Genomic DNA, 19,641 nt, shown 5'->3' on the forward strand with positions numbered 1-19,641 from the left:
AGGGGCACGTGCCCTAAGAGAAGGATAGAAAGCAGACTTCTGTGATAGAAAGCAGATTCATAGAAGGGAGCGCTGGCTTCCAGCTGATTGTTTCAGAAGGGTTTTTGGAGGCTGTGGCACCTGAGTTGTATACCAAGTTGGGTGGAGATTAGACTTGAAGAAATGGGAGAATTATCGTGAAAGATCTCATTGAAGAAAATGGGGGTGACTTAACCCATAATTCTTTGAGGTGGATTTATTCCCTAAAATTATGGATCCTATCAATCCCTGACTGTCTAGGATAGTCCTAACATAATTGCAATATTGTTTTCAATGATACATGTAAGACACATAGCTAAAAAAAGAAAATAGAGCTTCAATTTTACATCTCTGAAAAACTTCATATAAATAAGCTTACCAAACAACAAAAAATTGATCCATGCTCTTAATATACAATTTGGGAAATCATAGTGCTGTGAGTTTACGATAGTGACCTTAGCCTATTTTGGGGTATTGAAGGCACTGGGTATGTTTCTTGAGAAAATTTCTTCTTTAAGTAAAAAAAACCAAAAAACTATGTATTATTTGACTTACAGATGAAAATTGAAATATAAGACTTCAAATCATATTTTAATGGGAAAATTTGTCTATACTAAAAGCAGAACATATTTATAGCTCAATAGAATAAAGATTAAATTTGAAAAAATTACATACATAGTTTACATCAATAACTACCCCTCTTTTCTCCCTTTTTTATCTCTCAAAGCTTATTAGTTTAGACTTTAAAATTATAACTCATTTTGTCTACATAGAATTGACTAGATGGGTGATAAATCACAATTCATATAGACTGTAACAGCATGAGCACATTTTTATATTAGTATGTATTTTGCTTGTAGTCAAAAAAGTAAGTAAAGTGTGTATTCACTTCTGTGATTATCACAAATGACAGCCTTCACTGTAAAAAACAGTGTAGATTAAAAACTAGAATGTAAGAACTTTAAGATATGGAATCAGGTCAGAAATGAGGAATTCATTTTCCAGGTCATCCCCAAGCCCTTTGTTTTATCAAGCCAACCCTTTTTTGGTTGGATATTTACTATTAAACTGAGGTTTTAGTAATTTCTTAAAACTTTTAATTCTTTTAACTAGTTAGGGAAGTATGCCCAACCTATTAAGGCTCAGTATTTTTTGACTGTCAACAGCACAACTCCCAGATTCTTATATGTCAATATTGTACTGGAGATTCACCAAGATCACAATTGTTTGAGAATTCCCACCCATGAGAAAGAATCGAGAACAGTTATGTTTAGAATAAAATGTAAACCAAGCTGTGAGAACGTTGAGTACTCTTTAGAAAGAGACCTTGAAGATCATTTTCAGAAGTGTCTAGTAAAACCGTTTCCAAGTGTGGAAGCAGAGTTGTATATTGCCTCAAGTTATTAGTTTCCTTTCAGAATAGTAAATTTCTAGGTTATTTAATTTGAGTGCAATATCATAGGTTTGTGACATTGTCAAACTGTAAACAATATGGAAAAAGCCCACAGGCCCAGGAGTAAGACAGACCCGAGCCTACCTGCCCAATGACTTCCCAGCCTTCCGTGGGTCATTTATCACTTCTTAGCTTTGTTGTCTCATCAGTAAAATGAGAAAATTCACCAGGGACATAGGCTAAAATTTACAGTGCCCAGCACCACGCTGGCCTGTTCACCTCTTTGCGGCTGTAAGGAGTACGAGTCCTTACAGCAGGAACTGGTAAATAAAAGAGACACTCAAAAATACAGGCTAAAATGACAGATGATAATGGTGATCATAATGGAGCTAATTTAATTTTATTTCATGTATTAAAAAAAGGTAGCTCTGCAGCAGTAGAACCAGCCTAGGGTAGAAAGAAGGGCAAGGGTTTTGAAGTCAGGACAGGCTGGGACTTGAAGAAACCCTGGCGGGGACATGGGCTAACTATATCATTTGAGACAAGTTATTTTACCTCCTTGACTTCAGTGTCATCCTATTTTAAATTGCTACGATAATTCCTACTTCATAAGGCTACTTCAAAGACCAACTGGCCTAAAACATACCTGTCGCCCAGCACGAGCCAGACTCAGTGATAGTAGTGTCTTTCCCTTCCTAGTAAAGTATCATGTAGTATGCACCTTGAGTTTAATGACTGGCTTTACAAGCAAAACGTGACCAACTCTTAAAGCATCCAATTCTTAATGTGTCCAAACTCTTAATCTATTGTAATAATACCTCAGTGATGCAAATTAGTCATGAGGTTAAAAAAAATCAAGTTTGAGGCAGACATCATTTTTGTTGTTGTTATTGATTGCAAGATATCTTCTGCAAACACTGTAGGGTACTTTTATTCATAAAAATAGGAAAAACAAATCTGTGTTGGCTTATATAGGTACAAGTTAATTTGTGAGCCTCAGATACTCCGCTTTTGTTTTTGTTATGAGTTAAATTCGTATATGTGACCAAACTTCCGTAAATACATACTAAACAAATTTGTGGGTGTTTGGAAAAGAGATTTGCTGAGGTCTTTGTTAAGAGAGGTGTATGTATATAGAAGCTATTATAACAGAGTTTGTAAAATGTACAGAGTTCTCACAGTGACATTTGTAATTTATTCACAGTTACCACGCTGCATTTTATGTGAAACCACTGGACATGCAAGCATTTATGATTTTTTAAAGTTACAATGTTATTATGAACAGTGGAACTGCTTAAATCTTTTACAGAAGGCCAGAACATTCCAGAACACCCTTGTATCCCTGGAGCCTAGAACAGTGTCTCATACCCTGTGAAAGTGAAGTGAAAGTCGCTCAGTCATGTCTGATTCTGTATAGTCCATGGAATTCTCCAGACCAGAATACTGGAGTGGGTAGCCTTTCCCTTCTCCAGGGGATCTTCCCAACCCAGCGATTGAACCCAGGTCTCCCACATTGCAGGCGGATTCTTTACCAGCTGAGCCACAAGGGAAGCCGCTTCATACACTGTAAATGCTCACTAATGGTAGAGCACGTTCATCAGGAAAATACTCAAGCCTCTCAGATAGGGCTGTTGCATATGGTCGCATAGGGGCGCACTGAACAATAGGGGTCCGTTTCTCATCATAGTGAGATGGGCACCCTCTGGAGTTGTGCAGTGCACAGCCTGTGCAGCCGCGTGCTGTGGCCCTGTTCTTCATATCCCAATCAATTTCCGACTCAGGGAGCTCTGTGCAAGAACTGAAGACACAGGCTGACTCCGGAAGTACAACACAACACTTTCTCTGAAACTGCATGTGATGTAAAAACTACTTGTTTTTACTCTCCCATTCTGTGAGACGCTGGCTATAAGTTGGCTGATGACAAGTAAAATTGTAGTCTTCGGATTTATGGATGAAAAATTTAAAAATTAGAAGTGGTTAGATATGTGGCCATTTTGGACAATTTTTTAAAAATATTCCCCAAAGGTATCACAATATGTCACTGGCCTCAACCTTAACTTCACATTTTTGAATTGCTGTTGGGCTCTTCAGTTCAGTTGCTCAGTCGTGTCTGACTCTTTGCGACCCCATGGACTGCAGCACGCCAGACTTCCCTGTCCATCACCAACTCCCAGAGCTTGCTCAAATTCATGTCCATTGAGTCGGTGATGCCATCCAACCATCTCATCATCTGTCATACCCTTCTCCTCCTGCCTACAGTCTTTCCCAGCATCAGGCTCTTTTCCAGTGAGTCAGCTCTTCGCATCAGGTGGCCAAAGTATTGGAGCTTCAGTTTCAGCATCAGTCCTTCCAATGAATATTCAGGACTGATTTCCTTTATGATTCAGTAAGATTTCCTTTACAACTGGACTCTTAATAGGGGCTAATTCTTTGCAGAAATTGCTTGAGTGTTTTCTAAATTATATGCCTCATTTTGGCCTGATTTAGAAGTATAATCTCAGGTAATTATTTCATTATCAATGGAAATCACTGTAGTCCTGTAGAGCCTGTCAGCCAGGCATTTTTCATGCAATTATCTATTCTTTCTAACAACTCTGTAAGGTAAATATTACTCAGTTAACCATTACAAATGTGGATACAGATTCAAAAATACAAGTTGCTCTCCTATACCTTATAAATGGTGGAGCAAGGATCTGATTCCAGGTGTGACTCCAGAACTAGTGTCATCTCTTCCCTCTTCCTAATTCCCCTTACAGAATAATCATCGATGTAATTAATTCTAACACTCCTAATAGCTTAGTAATATTTATGTTTAACAAGTTTAGCATATTGAAGTGTAAAAAAACATTCCAAAATAGAAGCCCCAGGAATGAGCCTATTTATGTCCTTGAATATTAAATATTTTTTAAAAGCGAGAAACTGCAAGAGAATGCAAGGCACATGTTGTATTTGTTTTTGCATCTGCACACAAATATTATATCATCACTTACTAGGTCTCAGTAACAAAAATGGTTTGGATTCAAGGTGTTGGAGTGTGTGTGTGCCCCCGTGATTCTGAAGTGCATGGTTTCAGATATATGATGTGAGAAGGCAGGACAGCTTTGCACTTTAAGAATTCTTGGATCCCCTGATTAGACTTCTCTCTTATTAGAGATCCGTTTCCCGACCATGACTTCCACTCTCTCCTATAAATCAACCACTTCCCCTTTGTGCCCTCACTTGACACCATTCAGACCTCCATATATAGTATACCCCTCTGAGTACGTGTCCCAGGACAAGCAGGTAAGCTTCCTTTTAAAGGCAAGACTGTGTCTCATCTCTGCGCCCCAGCACCTAAGGTGGCGTCATAGCGGAAATGCAATCATGACCACTCAAAGAATGCATAAGCCAACAAAGAGTCCTCATAATTTTTCAAAGGGGATTTATTGATGATCATCAGTGCATTTTGGATCCAGCATTGATCTCTGGATGAGCATTCACCCTTTTCTCTAAATATTTCCTTTTGCCGGCCTGGTCAGCCTCTCCTTGGAATTCTCTCCTGCTCTCCCCCCCACAGTATACTCCTAGTTCTTTCACTGCTCTGACCTGCCTGTCTGTTCTGCCTCTAATCCCACCTCGTCCTCCCCTTGCTCCCTAAGGTAGATGCTCTCCAAAAGACCCAGTGTTGGTCCTCCCTAGGTCAGGTCCAGTGATCCATTCTGAAAGGGGAAGTGGAAATGACAGTGTTAGTCGCTCAGATGTGTCCGACTCTTTGCGGCCCTATTGACTGTAGCCCACCAGGCTCTTCTGTCTGTGGAATTCTCCAGTCAAGGATTCTGGTGTGGGTTGCCATGCCCTTCTCCAGGAGCCCTTACCTACCCACGGATCGAACCCGGGTCTCCTGCATTGCAGGCAGATTATCATCTGAGCTACTGGGGAAACCCTCTGAAGGGGGATCTGCCCTCAAATATTCAGTTCCTGCCTCTGTGCTGATCAGTCCCAGTTCTGGGTGTGTGCTCTTCCCTGGCCAACTTCGAGGCTCCGAATTCCTACTGAACACCTCATGTGAATGGTTCATTGTCTGCTGCAGTTCAGGATATCTAAACCCACACCCTTCATCCTGACCCCACCCTGAGCCTTCACCCACTCCATCCCCATGCCTGTTCCCCAGGTGCAAAATCTTAGTTTGATCCTCACCATCGTGCTAAGCACACTTAGTGTTTTTTTTCCCCCCTCCTTGTCCTGATAGTGGGAAGTATGCATCTTTCCTAAGTAATCAAGACTGTGGAATCTTTACTCAGAAAAGTGGTCATACCCTGAGACTACTGGCAAACAATCTCAGGATTGCAAAGGTTTCATGTTTACCTCTAAAAACTATCTATGGACTGTGAGTTAAGGAAGTCTCTCATTCACAGAGAAGTCTGACACATTAAAGTGGGCACAAGAAGACCAGAGGACCATTAAAGATGCTTTCTGATTGTTTCCCAGATTTTCCTAGAGCCAAGATAAGCGCCGAATTCTTCCTAATACTCAAGATATTCTCTGCTCAGGGTGGATATACTTTTAGTTTTTCAGGACAAGAGGAGGACCATTACTTCCTGTCTAAGAGCAGACGGAATCAGCTTTGATGCCTTCAGTGAGCAAGGGAATGAGATTCTGAAGCTCTGCAGCATCTGCCTAAAAGTCTTACTTAGGGGCAGCACACCTGCGGCATTTATTTTATGGCTGATGCCACTTTCCTGGGACACGGCTGCTACCTAACACAGTTTACAGTGACGAGTCAGACAAGATCACCTCTGTGTTAGTTTCCTGGGGCTGTGATTATGAAATACCACCAACTGGGTGGCTTAAAACCACAGAAATGCATCATCTCCTAGTTCTAGGGGCTGGAAGTTTGATCAAAGTGTCTGTGGACCATGTTCTTTCTGAATCTCCTACAAGAGCAGCTTTCCTTGCCTCTTCTGGTTTCTCGTAACACATTCCCTATGACTGTGTAATTCTGATCTCTGCCCTCCTCTGCAGATGTCTGTCTTCCTGTCTGTCTCTCTTTGCATCATCTTCCCTCTGAGTCTGTGTCCAAATTTCCCCTTCTTACAAGGACATGAGTTATATTAAGGTAGGGCCACTCCCCTCCTCCAGTATGACCTCATCTTATCTAATTACTTCTGAAGTGACTCTGTTTTCAAATCGAGTCACAGTCTGAGGGACAGGGATTTAAGATTTCAGTATATCTTTTGGTGAGGGGTAGAGGGGGACAACATGAGGCAGTGCATAACAGTAACATCTAAACATCAGAAATCAAGCACTGTGGTCTAATTCAATGAGTCCAAACTGGGTTTCAGAATCCATCTGCACACACTGCCCTGGATGGCCACTAGCCATCATCGGAGCTAGCAAAAGAGAGGAGGCTTAAAAAAACTCCAGTTTTTGATATTGAGTAAGAGAAGGCCTGATGATAGACAGTCATTCTGTGATTATAATGATCTGTGTTTAAGCACGAAAGAATAGATAAAAATAATTCACAGAGAAAAGTGGCGAAACTGCTCCAAAAATAAAACTAATGAAATAAAATACCAATTGTAACCTTAATTATATTGCTTAATAATTACATTTGTTTATTTACTCACTTTGCCTTGGGCAGTGATGCTAACTTCTGTTAGACCGTGTGGGAGTTCTTGGGAAACCATTTCTCTACATTTATCATAATAAATAATGTTTCATATTCTGTTTTTCTGAAGATGGAAACAGTATTTTGTCAGTACCCTTCTTCCATTCAAACCCCTGTCTTTATTTTAGGGTGTTTTAATACAGTGACAAACTAGGAAGCAAAGAGCTCGGGTAAAAGCCCTGGTCTAAGAATCTGCACTGGTTCTGAATTACGACATTGCTGCATGTAAGCTTACATCATTCACCTCCCTGGGTTTCAGGTGATGCGTCAGTAAACATTCACTAATTCATTCGTTCATTCATTCCCTCTAAGTAAACCAAAGGTACAAACTCAAGATCTGTAGGAATCAGCAAGTAATATGAATGAGTGACTCAGCACTCACTGCTTGGGAGACCTAGGGCTCCCTGGAGACAGCAGGAAATTAGCCAAAGAGCACATAACCCCTCTAGAGATGCCAGCAGCCACCCAGCCACAGACAGCTGTTGCCTGCCTTTTGAGCATCCTGGGGATTTAAAAAACAAAAAGGAACCAGGGATACAAGTTTTGATGTAAAGTTTCCCAATTTCTAAATCTTGACAGCCAATTAAAATATCTTTAAATCCCGAAGTTCAAATAGAACACCTCTACTGGAGGGATTCAACCTAAAGTCTGCTACATTTAGCCTCTGAAACAAATAAGTATTGATCCTTTGACAGGCGCTGCTAAACACTGGGAATAGAATAGCATATACAGATTCTTCCATCGATAGAGCTAATTGAGGGCAGAGTGAATTTACAAACTGTTCTTCGTCATCCTTGAAAGACTGTTTTCACACCGCTTTGGTGATTCACTCTCTGGTTTTCCCCTTACCTCACTGGCCACTCCTCCTCTGTCTCTCTTCCTGAATCACCCTCCTCCTCCGGACCTCTAAGTGCTGGCTTCTCTCCAGGCTTTGCCCTCAAGTGTCTTTTCGATGTTTGCTCACATCCATGGTGGGCACCTTAATCTTCTGATGACTTACTGAACACATTCTTACCTAAGGGAGTTTGGGCTTTCTGTCCATCCACCCCTAAACTGGACTTCCCTCAATGACCTCATCCTACCCAAAGGCTATAAACATTTCCTATATGCTGAAAATTTTGAACTTCTATCTCTAGCCTTGATTTCTCCTCTGTCTAGGCTCACACATCCAACTGCCAACCTGCCATCTCTACCTGGATATTCAAGTGACTTCTCAAGTTTAATATATCTACTAATAAGAACTCATTGGAAAAGACTCTGATGCTGGGAGGGATTGAGGGCAGGAGGAGAAGGGGACGACAGAGGATGAGATGGCTGGATGGCATCATGGACTCGACGGACGTGAGTTTGAGTGTACTCCGGGAGTTGGTGATGGACAGGGAGGCCTGGCGTGCTGTGATTCATGGGGTCGCAAAGAGTCGGACACAACTGAGCGACTGAACTGAAGAAGAACTTGAGGCCCCCCCTTCAATCTGCTGTTCCCATGGTACCTGTTCTCAGTAGATGGTACCGTTTATTCAGTTGATCAAATTAAGCATCTTAAAACTGGCTGGAATCTTCGGTTACCATTACCACCATGTCCAATCTTTCTTTTCTATCAGCAAGTCCTATTCTCTCTGCCTTCAGAAGACATCCTAGATCTGAGCACTTTTCAGCACTTCTATGATGACTGCCTTGGCCCAAACTACCATCGTGTTTCAAATGGATTGTTAACAACAGTCAACCATAGCTTTCACTTTTGCCATTCCTTACTCTCGTGACTCCACAGTCATGTCACTCTCTAGCTTAAAACTTTTCAGTAGCTGTTCATTTCATTGATGAAACCCAAGGGCTTTCCCTAAAGCCCCATGTGGTCTGGCCCCCAGCTGCATTCCTGGCCCCACTTTCCCCCGTTTGCACTGGCTGTACCCTCCACCTGGAATGCTCTCCCCCCAGGTAACTACAAGCCTCAGTTCTTCACTTTGGTCTGGACTTTGCTTAAATAGCACACATCCCTCCACAAAAGCAACCTCAGAACTTGTCCTTAAGGGATGTTATCTGCCTATGTATCTCTTTCTTACCATCTCCACTGCTGGAAGGTAATGCTGGAAGGCTGGGGTCTCGATTGCTCTCTCACTGTACCTGGCAGCTTCTGGGTGCTCATTCATATTTACAAAAGAATTAAGTGCATCCTTGGGCTTCCCTGGTGGCTCAGTGATAAAGAACCCACCTGCCAATGCAGGAGGTGTAGGTTTGATCCCTGGGTCGGAAAGATCCCTGGAGAAGGAAATGGCAACCCATTCCAGTATTCTTGCCTGGGAAATCCCATGGACAGAGGAGCCTGGTGGGCTATAGTCCATGGGATCCCAAAAGAGTCGAACATGATTTAGTAACTAAGTAACTATATTTATCAACAAATATATCCTTAAGTCTTTAAAATACCACTTAAAAATACTTTAAAACACTTTTTTCCCACTGTTTTTCCCACAAAATTCTGATGACTCTTTTGGCTACCTATTGCTCATTTTTTTCCATTAATCTACAGACAGAAAACCCTTCATGGTTAAAGGTTTTGTACAAACAAGTTCTTTGATTTACAACCCAAAAGGTGTTTCTGGACCTGTGCGTGATTTTGACTGCCTTGTTAGGCAGGTCACATGGAGACGTGCCCACAAGTGTCTGTTAAGAGCTATTTAAACTCCCGGATGGCCTGTTTGGCCCCTGTGGGCAGCTAACTCATCAGTTCCCCAAAGCCTGACTGTAGAATGATGCTGGTACTGGACAACATTTTCCCTAGTTTGCTATAAAATCAGGACATTGAAATACATTTGTGTATTGTTTTGTTTTGTTTTTATTGTGATGGGAACACAACAGGAGATCTACCCTCTTAACACATTTTTGGGGGGACTGTGCCATGTGACTTGTGGGATTTTACTTCCCTGACTAGGGATTGAACTTTCAACCCCTGCATTAGGGGCATGGTGTCTTAACCACTGGTCCACCAGGGAAGTCCATGACCACATTTTAAAATGCACAGTGCAGTATTGCTGTCTACAGGTACAATGTTGTCATGCAGATCTCTAGAATTTATTCATCTAACATACTGAAACTGTATAAATACTAAAGGTTGCTTTTTATTCTGATTGCTTCTTTTTTTTTCTGATTATCATAGTATCCCTTTCTTTTCTAAAATGATTGTCAATAGATGCGTTTTGTTGTCCTTTTTTCCTTAATGGCCTTACTCAGCAAAAAAACAAAAACAAAAAAACTGGGCAGCTGTATGTCAGTTTCCCTCTCTTCTTATGACATATTACTGCCCAACAAAATTCATAAAAATCTATATTATTTGGTCTGAAATTCCCACCATCAGACTCACTCCTTTGAGTCACACACAGGAAAGGCTTTGTCATTAGAAAGTTTCCGTTGAGTCCACGTTCCCTGAGAGGACCCTGGAACTTCCTGGAACTGTTCTGTTAGCAAATGAAGCCAGCTTGATCTATCAGATAAGCTCATTTTCATTCTGGGGGAGGAAAAGAGCCTGACCCAGAGACTTTGAGACCTAGGACATATTTGCTTTATTGTACAAGACCAAGTCCCCAGGAAGCCAAAAACAGCTGGCGTTCAATGTCAAGGTCTAATCCACAGCGAGGGGGTGGGGGGGGGTGGGCTCACCCCAGGGGGCTGGGGAGACCAGGGTTACTCTGGGGGAGCTTCACCAATAATGAACTTCACCTGTTTTACAATTTCCCCCATGAACTTATCTGCTAATACTAAATAGCATATTCTTTCCACTTGGTTTGGTTCAATTTCCTCTGGCTCAAAGATTACAGTCTAGCATCTATTACTCTTTCGTGGCACTGCTATGACCAAGGAGGATAAAATTGATAGAGGACAGATTCTCCCTGAGCACCCGCCCTTGGGATTCAGGGAGTGAGTGGATGCTGACATGTTTATTTGTGATCAACCTTGCCCAGCCATCCTTCCTAACTGACCAGCATCCTGGGGATTTGACTGATGAGACCGTCTTCTTGAGACTGAGGTCATATACCCATAATGAATATTAAGCCCTGTAAGAAGATGAGATACTGCCAGGAGAAAGAGGAAGAGAAAATGACTCAGGGCTTTAACCTGGTTAAAGCAAAACAAAACGACTGGAGTCAGTCCACTTCAGGCGTGTTTATGTATTTCATTTAGATTGCTGTTATCGTCCTGGAGCATTTCGTATTTTTTTGAAAGTCAGTGCTTATCATTTTTGATTGAACGTGATATGGACACTAAGGTCCATCAGTAATCAGTCTTAATATGAAAACTTATTTGCTGAAAAATAGAAAACAGTTGATATAGGCTTCTTAAAAATGCCAATCTGGTCCACATCTCAAATCTCATTTGGAAGAATTTTCAAGAGCTCTCAGCCCTTAGTAAAATCATTAATAATGACACTGAAGATATCATTTCCACACCTGCTATGAAACTAAGCACTGACCCAGATGCTCAGGATCTAAAATTAATCAGCAGCAGCTTCATTTGAGTAATTTAATTCACGTTGCTTCTCTTCCATTCCCGTTGGGCGCTGGGTTGTTAATGGAAACAGTGATACTGGAAAATTTTGGATAGCCGAATTCTAAATGAAGGATTCTAGTAGATCCAAACATTCTGAGTCGTGTATAGAGGTGAGGGGAAGGAAATTTCACATCCTAAAGAACCTCAATATCTTTATTCATTTATTTCTTCTACAAATGGTCACTGAGCCACTCCTAAGCACCAGACACTATGTTTGGTAACAAAAAAAGACACAGGAACCTTGTTCTAGTGGAACTTACAGTCAAGTGGAAGAAACAAAAGCCAGTGGAAAGTAAACAAACTCATCAGATCTTCACAGTTTATCAGGACTGTTATTCATTCATGAAAAGCTGAATGCCCAGAGATTGCAGGCATTGGGCCAGGCATTGGCATACAGCACTGTATAAAAGCAGACAGCTGTCTTGACCCCATGGGGTTTTCAGTCTAATGTGAGTGACCAGATGGGGGTAGAAATACCTCCTCTCCCCGCAAAAAATATTATATTAGCTATTTTCAAGTTGTGTGAAGTGCTAAAAAGAAAATACAAGGAATGAGGATAGAAAGCAATGTGTCTGAAAGAAAGTGAAGTTGCTCAGTCGTGTCCGACGCTTTGCGACCCCATGGACTGTAGCCTCCCAGGTTTCTCCGTCCATGGGATTTTCTGGGCAAGAACACTGGAGTGGGTTGCCATTTCTTTCTCCAGGAGATCTTCCCAACCCAGGGATTGAACCCAGGTCTCCCACATTGTAGGCAGACACTTTACCATCTGAGCCACCAGGGAAGTCCTGTGTCTGAAGAAGAATTTAAATAGAAAAGATGGCCTGGGATGTTTTTCCCAGGAGGGGCTTTCTGAGCAGAGACCTGAAAGGTGAGAAGGAGGCAGCCGTGAGAAGAGCTTCCCCAGCACAGAGAAAAAGAGCAGTCCTAAAGCCTGGAGAGAAAAGCACTTGGCTGGCTTCTGGAAACCAGAGGCCAGGGTGCCTGAGACAAGGAATAGGAGAGCCACTGTGTAGGACTGGATTTGATGTGCAGTGCCTGGAAAATCCCATGAATGGAGAAGTCTGGTGGGCTGCAGTCCATGGGGTCGCTAAGAGTCAGACACAACTGAGCGACTTCCCTTTCACTTTTCACTTTCATGCATTGGAGAAGGAAATGGCAACCCACTCCAGTGTTCTTGCCTGGAGAATCCCAGGGACGGGAGAGCCTGGTGGGCTGCTGTCTATGGGGTCGCACAGAGTCAGACACGACTGAAGTGACTTAGCAGCAGCAGCTAAGACTTGAGCAAGAGGATGTCTTGCCTCGCAGAAGGCCTGCTGCCTGGAGAAGGAGTTGCTGGCAGGGGCTGGGCCGGGAATTCCGAGAGAGAAGTTTTGCATCTTCATACTGTCTAGAGATTGCCGCCAGTGCCACCAGGGGTGGGTGGGAGCAGTGGAGACCGAGAAGAGTGTATAGATTGAAAGTGTGTTTTGGAGGTAGGTATTACTGGGAAAGTTGCATCTTGACAGTTTAGTCTTGAACAATTGTTTGTTTATTTGGGGCTGTGCCGGGTCTTCACTGCTGCATGGGCTTCTCTCTAGTTGTGGTGTGCAGGCTTCTCATAGCAGTGGCTTATCTTGTTGTAGGCCACATGTTCAGTAGAAATGGCACACGAGCTCAGTTGCTCCAAGGTATGTGGGATCTTCCCGGACCAGGGATCGAACCTGTGTCTCCCGCACTGGGAGGCGGATTCTTTACCACTGAGCCACCAGGGAGAATACTGGAGTGGGTTGCCATTTCCTTCTCCAAGGCATCTTCCTGACCCAGGAATCAAACCCAGGTCTCCTGCATTGCAGGCAGATTCTTTACAGACTGAGCTACAAGGAAAGCCCAGGGAAGCCCCAGGACAGCCTACTGAAAGGGTCAATTAATATGCATCCTTGCTTCATTAGTTCCTGCCTTGATGGTTCCTGGACCTGGAGATTTGGAATGGGACGTTAGCCTTTTCTCTTGAGAGTGCATTTCTCCTGGTCCTGTCCACCCTGTTGGCCGTTTCATTCTTAATGTTTTCTCTCTGTGTGGTCACTCAGGAGCTGGGTGGGATCCAGAGCTCCAGGGAGAAGTTGGTTTCTTATCTGAGCAAATGTACTGCTTTGCAGAATCAGACTGCTTATCTCAAAAACCCTTCTAAATGTGTCTTGTATAATTGAAGTTCCTATTACTTTTGGTTTTCTTAGGGTCAAGTCTTGAGATTGGCTTCAGTCTCATGAACTTTTCCTTAGCTGTTTTACACAGAAAGTTCTATTGCATCTTTTTTGTTTTTCTTTCAGGATTAGTTTTTATTTCCAATTTCAATCGTAAACCTAAAAACCTAGATTTTTCTTTCCGTTCAGTTCAGTCGCTCAGTTGTGTCTCTTTGTGACCCCATGGACTGCAGCACACCAGGCCTCCCTGTCCATCACCAGCTCCTGGAGCTTACTTAAACTCATGTCCATAGAGTCTGTGATGCCATCCAACCTCATCCTCTGTCTCATCCTCTGTCATCCCCTTCTCCTCCCGCCTTCTATCTTTCCCAGCATCAGGGTCTTTTCCAATGAGTCAGTTCTTCGCATCAGGTGGCCAAAGTATTGGAGCTTCAGCTTCAGCATCAGTCCTTCCAATGAATATTCAGGACTGTGGGGTTTAAGCCCAGTTCTTTAAGTACATTGCAGAAACTGTTCCCAAGATCCAAATTTCCTTTTTCAGAGTGCCTTATGTCTCTCAAATTTCTGAAATCTCTAATTGAAGTAAAAGTTTTAAATAAGTGGTTCATTTTCTTTATTTATTTATAGGTTTTCTTCTCATTAATTAATTTGTATTTTTCTCAGATAATTATTAATTTTACTCATTTTCAACTTAATCATTAATTCATGTTACTGTTATAAATCTTAATGTTTTATTATTAAATAATTTAAATAGGTTTATTTATAAATGTTCTATTTTTTCCTTCTAGTTTTTTCTTTAATTAAACTTTAAAGTTCCAATATGAATTTCTTATAATGTTTCATTATTAAGAAACGGAGTTGTGCAATTTTACTTTTAAAATGTGCTGAAATATCTTATTGTCCAGATCATGATCAGTGTTTTATAAGCTGCATTTCCTGTTCTTAGGTGCAAAGTTATATCAAGGCATAGATATTTCTAGAAACATTAAATAATTTTTTATGTCCTTAATTGCTGATTTTTGTCTCTGGGACCTACCAAAGAGTTATGCAGTTTTGAAATTTTAATATGACTCATGCGATTTCTTATATTTCTAGAAACTTCTGCTTTTCGTGGACTGACGCTGTGTTATTTTGTGCCTGGTGTTTCATGACTCATGGCTTTTTTATGTTTCTACTTGTATCAATATGCAGTTGACCGTCTGTCAAATTTATTTCGTGTTCAAATCTTGCTTTTTTCTTTCATACTTTCCAAGTATAACTTGTCACTCTTACTTTTATTTTTATTATATCTCATCTCATGTGAGCATCATTTCTTCAATTTGATTTTTAATTTGAATAAATTTTGAAATCTTACATGTCTTTAATATTAAAAAAGCAGCCTAGGAACTTCCTTGGTGGTTCAGTGGTTAAGACTCTGCAGTACCATTACAGGGGACATGGGTTCAATCCCAGGTCAGGGAACTAAGCCACATGCTGTGGCATATGGCCAAAAAATGTATTTAAAAGTAATTTTAAAATAAAATTTTGAAAGCCTATGTAGCTGTCTAAGGAACCCCTTCATCCTTATTCTGAAATCCTTATCAGGACCTATAATGTTCTCACTTTGGACTTTGTCAAAGCACAGCATTGTACCAAAAGAGATAGAACTAATTTATGTCTGATGTTTCAGATGGGCTGGAAACACAGGAAATAATATACCTCCTGGCCATATTTCTATAACGTCATCTTGTGGATTACCATCTAACATCTCTAAGGATCAGGTTTGATGAAAGTGGAGAAATCCAGCATGATCCGTGAACTCTATTATTTACACCTGGTAGCCGGCCATAGCACAGTGTGAAGGAAGCTTCTTTCAAAAGAAAAAGACTTTAATCTCCCTAATCTTAAACCTTCCCACCTAGACTCATACAATGTCTATCTCCTTTTTGTCTCTAACTGCTTCAGCTACCTCCAAAACCCCTCATCAATCAATCCATGACCCTGTTTAATATTGTGCCATATTCCTTGGGAATTCTTGCCTTGAGAGATTTTATAAAATACCTGAGACAAAAAGGCGTGTAGAAATAACAATTAAATATCCAACTATTTGGTACTGATTATTAGAGGAAGAGGGCTTCCCTGGTGGCTCAGAGGATAAAGCTTCTGCCTGCAATGCAGGAGACCCAGGTTCGATCCCTGGGTTGGGAAGATCCCCTGGAGAAGGAAATGGCAACCCACTCCAGTATTCTTGCCTGGAGAATCCCATGGGCAGAGGAGCCTTGCGGGCTACAGTCTACCGGGTGGCAAAGAGTCGGACACAACTAAGCGACTTCACACACACATTAGAGGAAGAGGCTTCTTTGAAAAAGAGAGAGAGTCATTGGCAGTAATAGGCTTCCCTGGTGGCTCAGATGGAAAAGAATCGACCTATGTTTGATCCCTGGGTCAGGAAGATCCCCTGGAGAGGAGAACGGCTACCCACTCCAGTATTCTGAAGATTTCCATGGACAGAGGAGCCTGGCATGCTACAGGCCATGGGGTCGCAAAGAGTCAGACCCAATTGAGCGACTAACACTTTCATTTCTGGCGGCCAAAATGTGTCAACAGCCAATCCTAGTTAGTCCCTGTTTAAAACATGATGGTACCATTGAGAGGGGAGAGCAGCCAGGATAAGAAATAAGGAAGAGCTCTTTATAGGCTAGGTAGAATTAGCTCAAAGGGACGGCTGATCCTCATGTGTGTACCCCAAATCATGGCTCCCAACTGCTTTTCCCTTGGGAACTTTCAGAGGCACCTGTTCAGTAGGTCTGGGTATGGATCCCAAGAATCTATTTTTGGAAGCTTTCCAGTGATTCATATGCATGGCCGAATTTAGAAAATATTACTTTAAATGAGCTCATCTGACACTCTGAAACTGTTTGTTCTTCTGCTGCATAAATCTGTTAAGCATCCCTGAAGGTCTTAAAGTTCCCATTAGTCTTGCAAGTTTCCGATAAGGTATAAATGCCATGATTTCTCACTGGTAGCATTTTCCAAGTGAGGATTAAAAAAAAAAAAAAAAAACAGGCACTTTTTCATACCCTTGATGAATACTCTTATTCCTGTGCCAATTTTAATTGCTGTGTTCAGCAACACAATGGCCTGTAAATCATTAGTCATAACTGTAAACTATGAAACAACAGCAGCCAATCCTAGTTAGTCCCAGTTTAACACATTATGGTGCCATTGAGAGGTGAGAGCAGCCAGGATGTGAAATAATGGGGATGGATAAGGGAATGAATTGGATATAGTAACTCTGCAGAAGAAAGATTCAAAGACATGCTAGCCTTCTCCAAATAGCAGAGTTAGCATGTTGAAGAGGAAGTATACTTGCTCTATGTAAGGAGTGGAACCAGTGTGTGAGGATGTAAGGAGTGGAACCAATCTGTGAGGTCTGTAGAAAGAAGGTCTGTGTTCAATATGAGGAAAAAATTAATAAACACGCCTGGTAGGATAAAGTTCCCAGCTCCGGAACTTCTCAAATAATGCAAGCCTGGGATTTGCATTGTTGTTCGTATTTAATCGCTCTGCCATGTCTGACTCTTTGCAACCACAAGGACTGTAACCCACCAGGCCCCTCTGTTTGTGGGATTCCCAGACAAGAATACTGGAGTGGGTTGCCATTTCCTTTTGCAGGGGATCTTCCCAACCCAGGGATCAAACTCACGTCTCCTGCATTGGCAGGTGGATTCTTTGCCACTGAGCCACCAGGGAAACACATGGGTTTTGTATTGTGTCCTTTAAAAAGTTCTTTCTATGCCAGAGATACTCTGAGAGAGTCCCATGTTGAACTAATTATTAAAATGGCCAAGCTCAGCAAGAGAAATTTCCCCCAGTGCCAGTGTTAGATTATTTGGTTGCCTAACAACCAGTAAACATCTATGATGCAGTGGAAAATCAATAGTTTGTGTGTCTGAACTGATTGTATAGTTCCTAACACCACACTTGGTTCATCCCATTGATGATAAGTATTCCCATTACAGTTTGTTGTGTATCAAAATGGTATAGAACTGCAACCTGCTCTGTTCTGATTTTTATCAAACATGAGCCAACTCCCCAACTTAACCAGAATGTACACAATAGAAATAGATGTTGCATTCAGATAGGAGTTGACAGGACACAGTGGTGAGAACAGAATAATTTAGGTATCTGTAAAACTGTTACATAAAGTCAAAGCTAGTAGTGTTTCTAGTGTGATGGTAGAAGTTTAATCATGAACTCTTCATCTTTGGAATTCAGTGGATTTTTCATAAGTGCCTAATGCCACCATTTAAGGTATAGAACAAATTTTAAATATTGATATATAACATGATTTAATTATTTAATCATAGCTTTCCATCCATCCAGTCTCCTAGGAAACCAACAAAATATATCTGGATAGTTTAGAAGTTTGATCTCATTTATAAACGGCTGCTTTACATTATAAGAATATAAGAACTGTTATTTGTCAAACTTGTGCATTAAACATCTGCCAAGATATCTTATTAGGTTTTCTGAGCAATAATGACTCGGTGCAAAATAAACCATGGAAGCCTGTCAGATTCTATCCATACTAAATAACTGAGACACTCATTTTCCCTCCTTTGTTTGATCTCTCAAGCCCAAATCATAATTTTAAAAAGTGATTGATATGGATTAATTTCACTTTCTCCCTGAAAGATTCAGAATTGCTTTAGGTAACTTTTTATTAGCCAGTCCAGGACATTTTTACAACAATATAATTAATAGCATTTTTAATGAAAATGATGGCATATTAATTGGCAATTTTTGGATGACTGTGCTTCCTAATTACTTATTAACCTTTAAATCAGATATACACAAGGGAGAAGAACAAGATTCATGTCTTTGAGTATCTGAAAGCTTTTTTTCAAGGTGCTTTTTATAAAAAGAATCCAAAAGAACTGTTTTTTCCCCCAGAGGAAATTCAAAATTATATCAGGAGCTAAGTGTGGTATGACACTTAAAAACACATTAATATGCTACAGAAGTTTTCAGTGTATCTATTCTTGACACTTCAGTGAATCATCATTAATAGAAGCGTGGTTTAATAAGATAGTAAAAATGATGCCATCAGTTTTCCTTTATCATTTAAATTTGGAGGTAGTTGCAAAAGGTGCTGGAAAGTGGAAAAATACTATTATTAGTTGAGATGGTCTGTTTGAATATTTCCATATATATATATTGGAAAATGAGGAAGACCAGACCTACAGAAGATTTCCCCAGGTCTTTTGCCCGAAACATCAAGTCTGACTTCGTGAAGCCAAAACAGGCTTTTAGATAAGACGTGGTCTGAACTTATCTCATTGTCATTTAAACAGTAGGTCTGTTGAAATAAACGTGAACTAGATGAAGAGACAAGTAAGTGGACCTCGGAAGGCAAGAGTCCTGTTTCATCTAATATGATGGGAGAGATCTCTTTTTCTGAAGACCTGCTTTCTTTGAACTTCTATGTGGCCTTCCTGTCTATCTAGCACTGTTCAGTGAGTGCTACTATTTGAAGGTCAAAGTTGCTTCTCACTTCTTCTGAAGATTTGTTTTGTACCTGTGCCTGCCTTCTTGTTGACTTTTGCCCTGTGGAATTTTCTACACTCTCTTTCTCTGTCTCTGCCTTAATGCATTCATCAGATATATTTGTGAAAGTCTGCTCTTTGGCATAGAGGATCCAGAGGCGAAGATGCTCATAATAAGTTCTAGGCATGTGCTCTGGAAGCATACTGTGGGCTAGCCAACTCAGACTGGAGGTTGGGAGAGATCAGACTTCACCAGGAGAATGGAGCTGGTGGTGGTGGGTGAGAAGGCAGGACACACCAGCTCTGAATCTTCCTTCTCTAACTCAATGAAACCAG

The 19,641-nt window shown here is 41.2% G+C and overlaps 1 protein-coding gene across 21 annotated transcripts in view; it reads left to right on the forward strand.

Annotated features, from left to right (window-relative positions):
- MBNL2 (muscleblind like splicing regulator 2) overlaps nt 1-19,641 on the forward strand; it is a 161,740-nt gene that overhangs the window by 52,358 nt on the left and 89,741 nt on the right. The window lies entirely within an intron of this gene.

The sequence above is a fragment of the Bos grunniens genome, chromosome 12 (assembly GCF_055505025.1).
Source record: "Bos grunniens cultivar Pamir isolate PY7600 chromosome 12, Bosgru_T2T1.0, whole genome shotgun sequence".
Taxonomy (NCBI): Eukaryota; Metazoa; Chordata; class Mammalia; order Artiodactyla; family Bovidae; genus Bos; species Bos grunniens.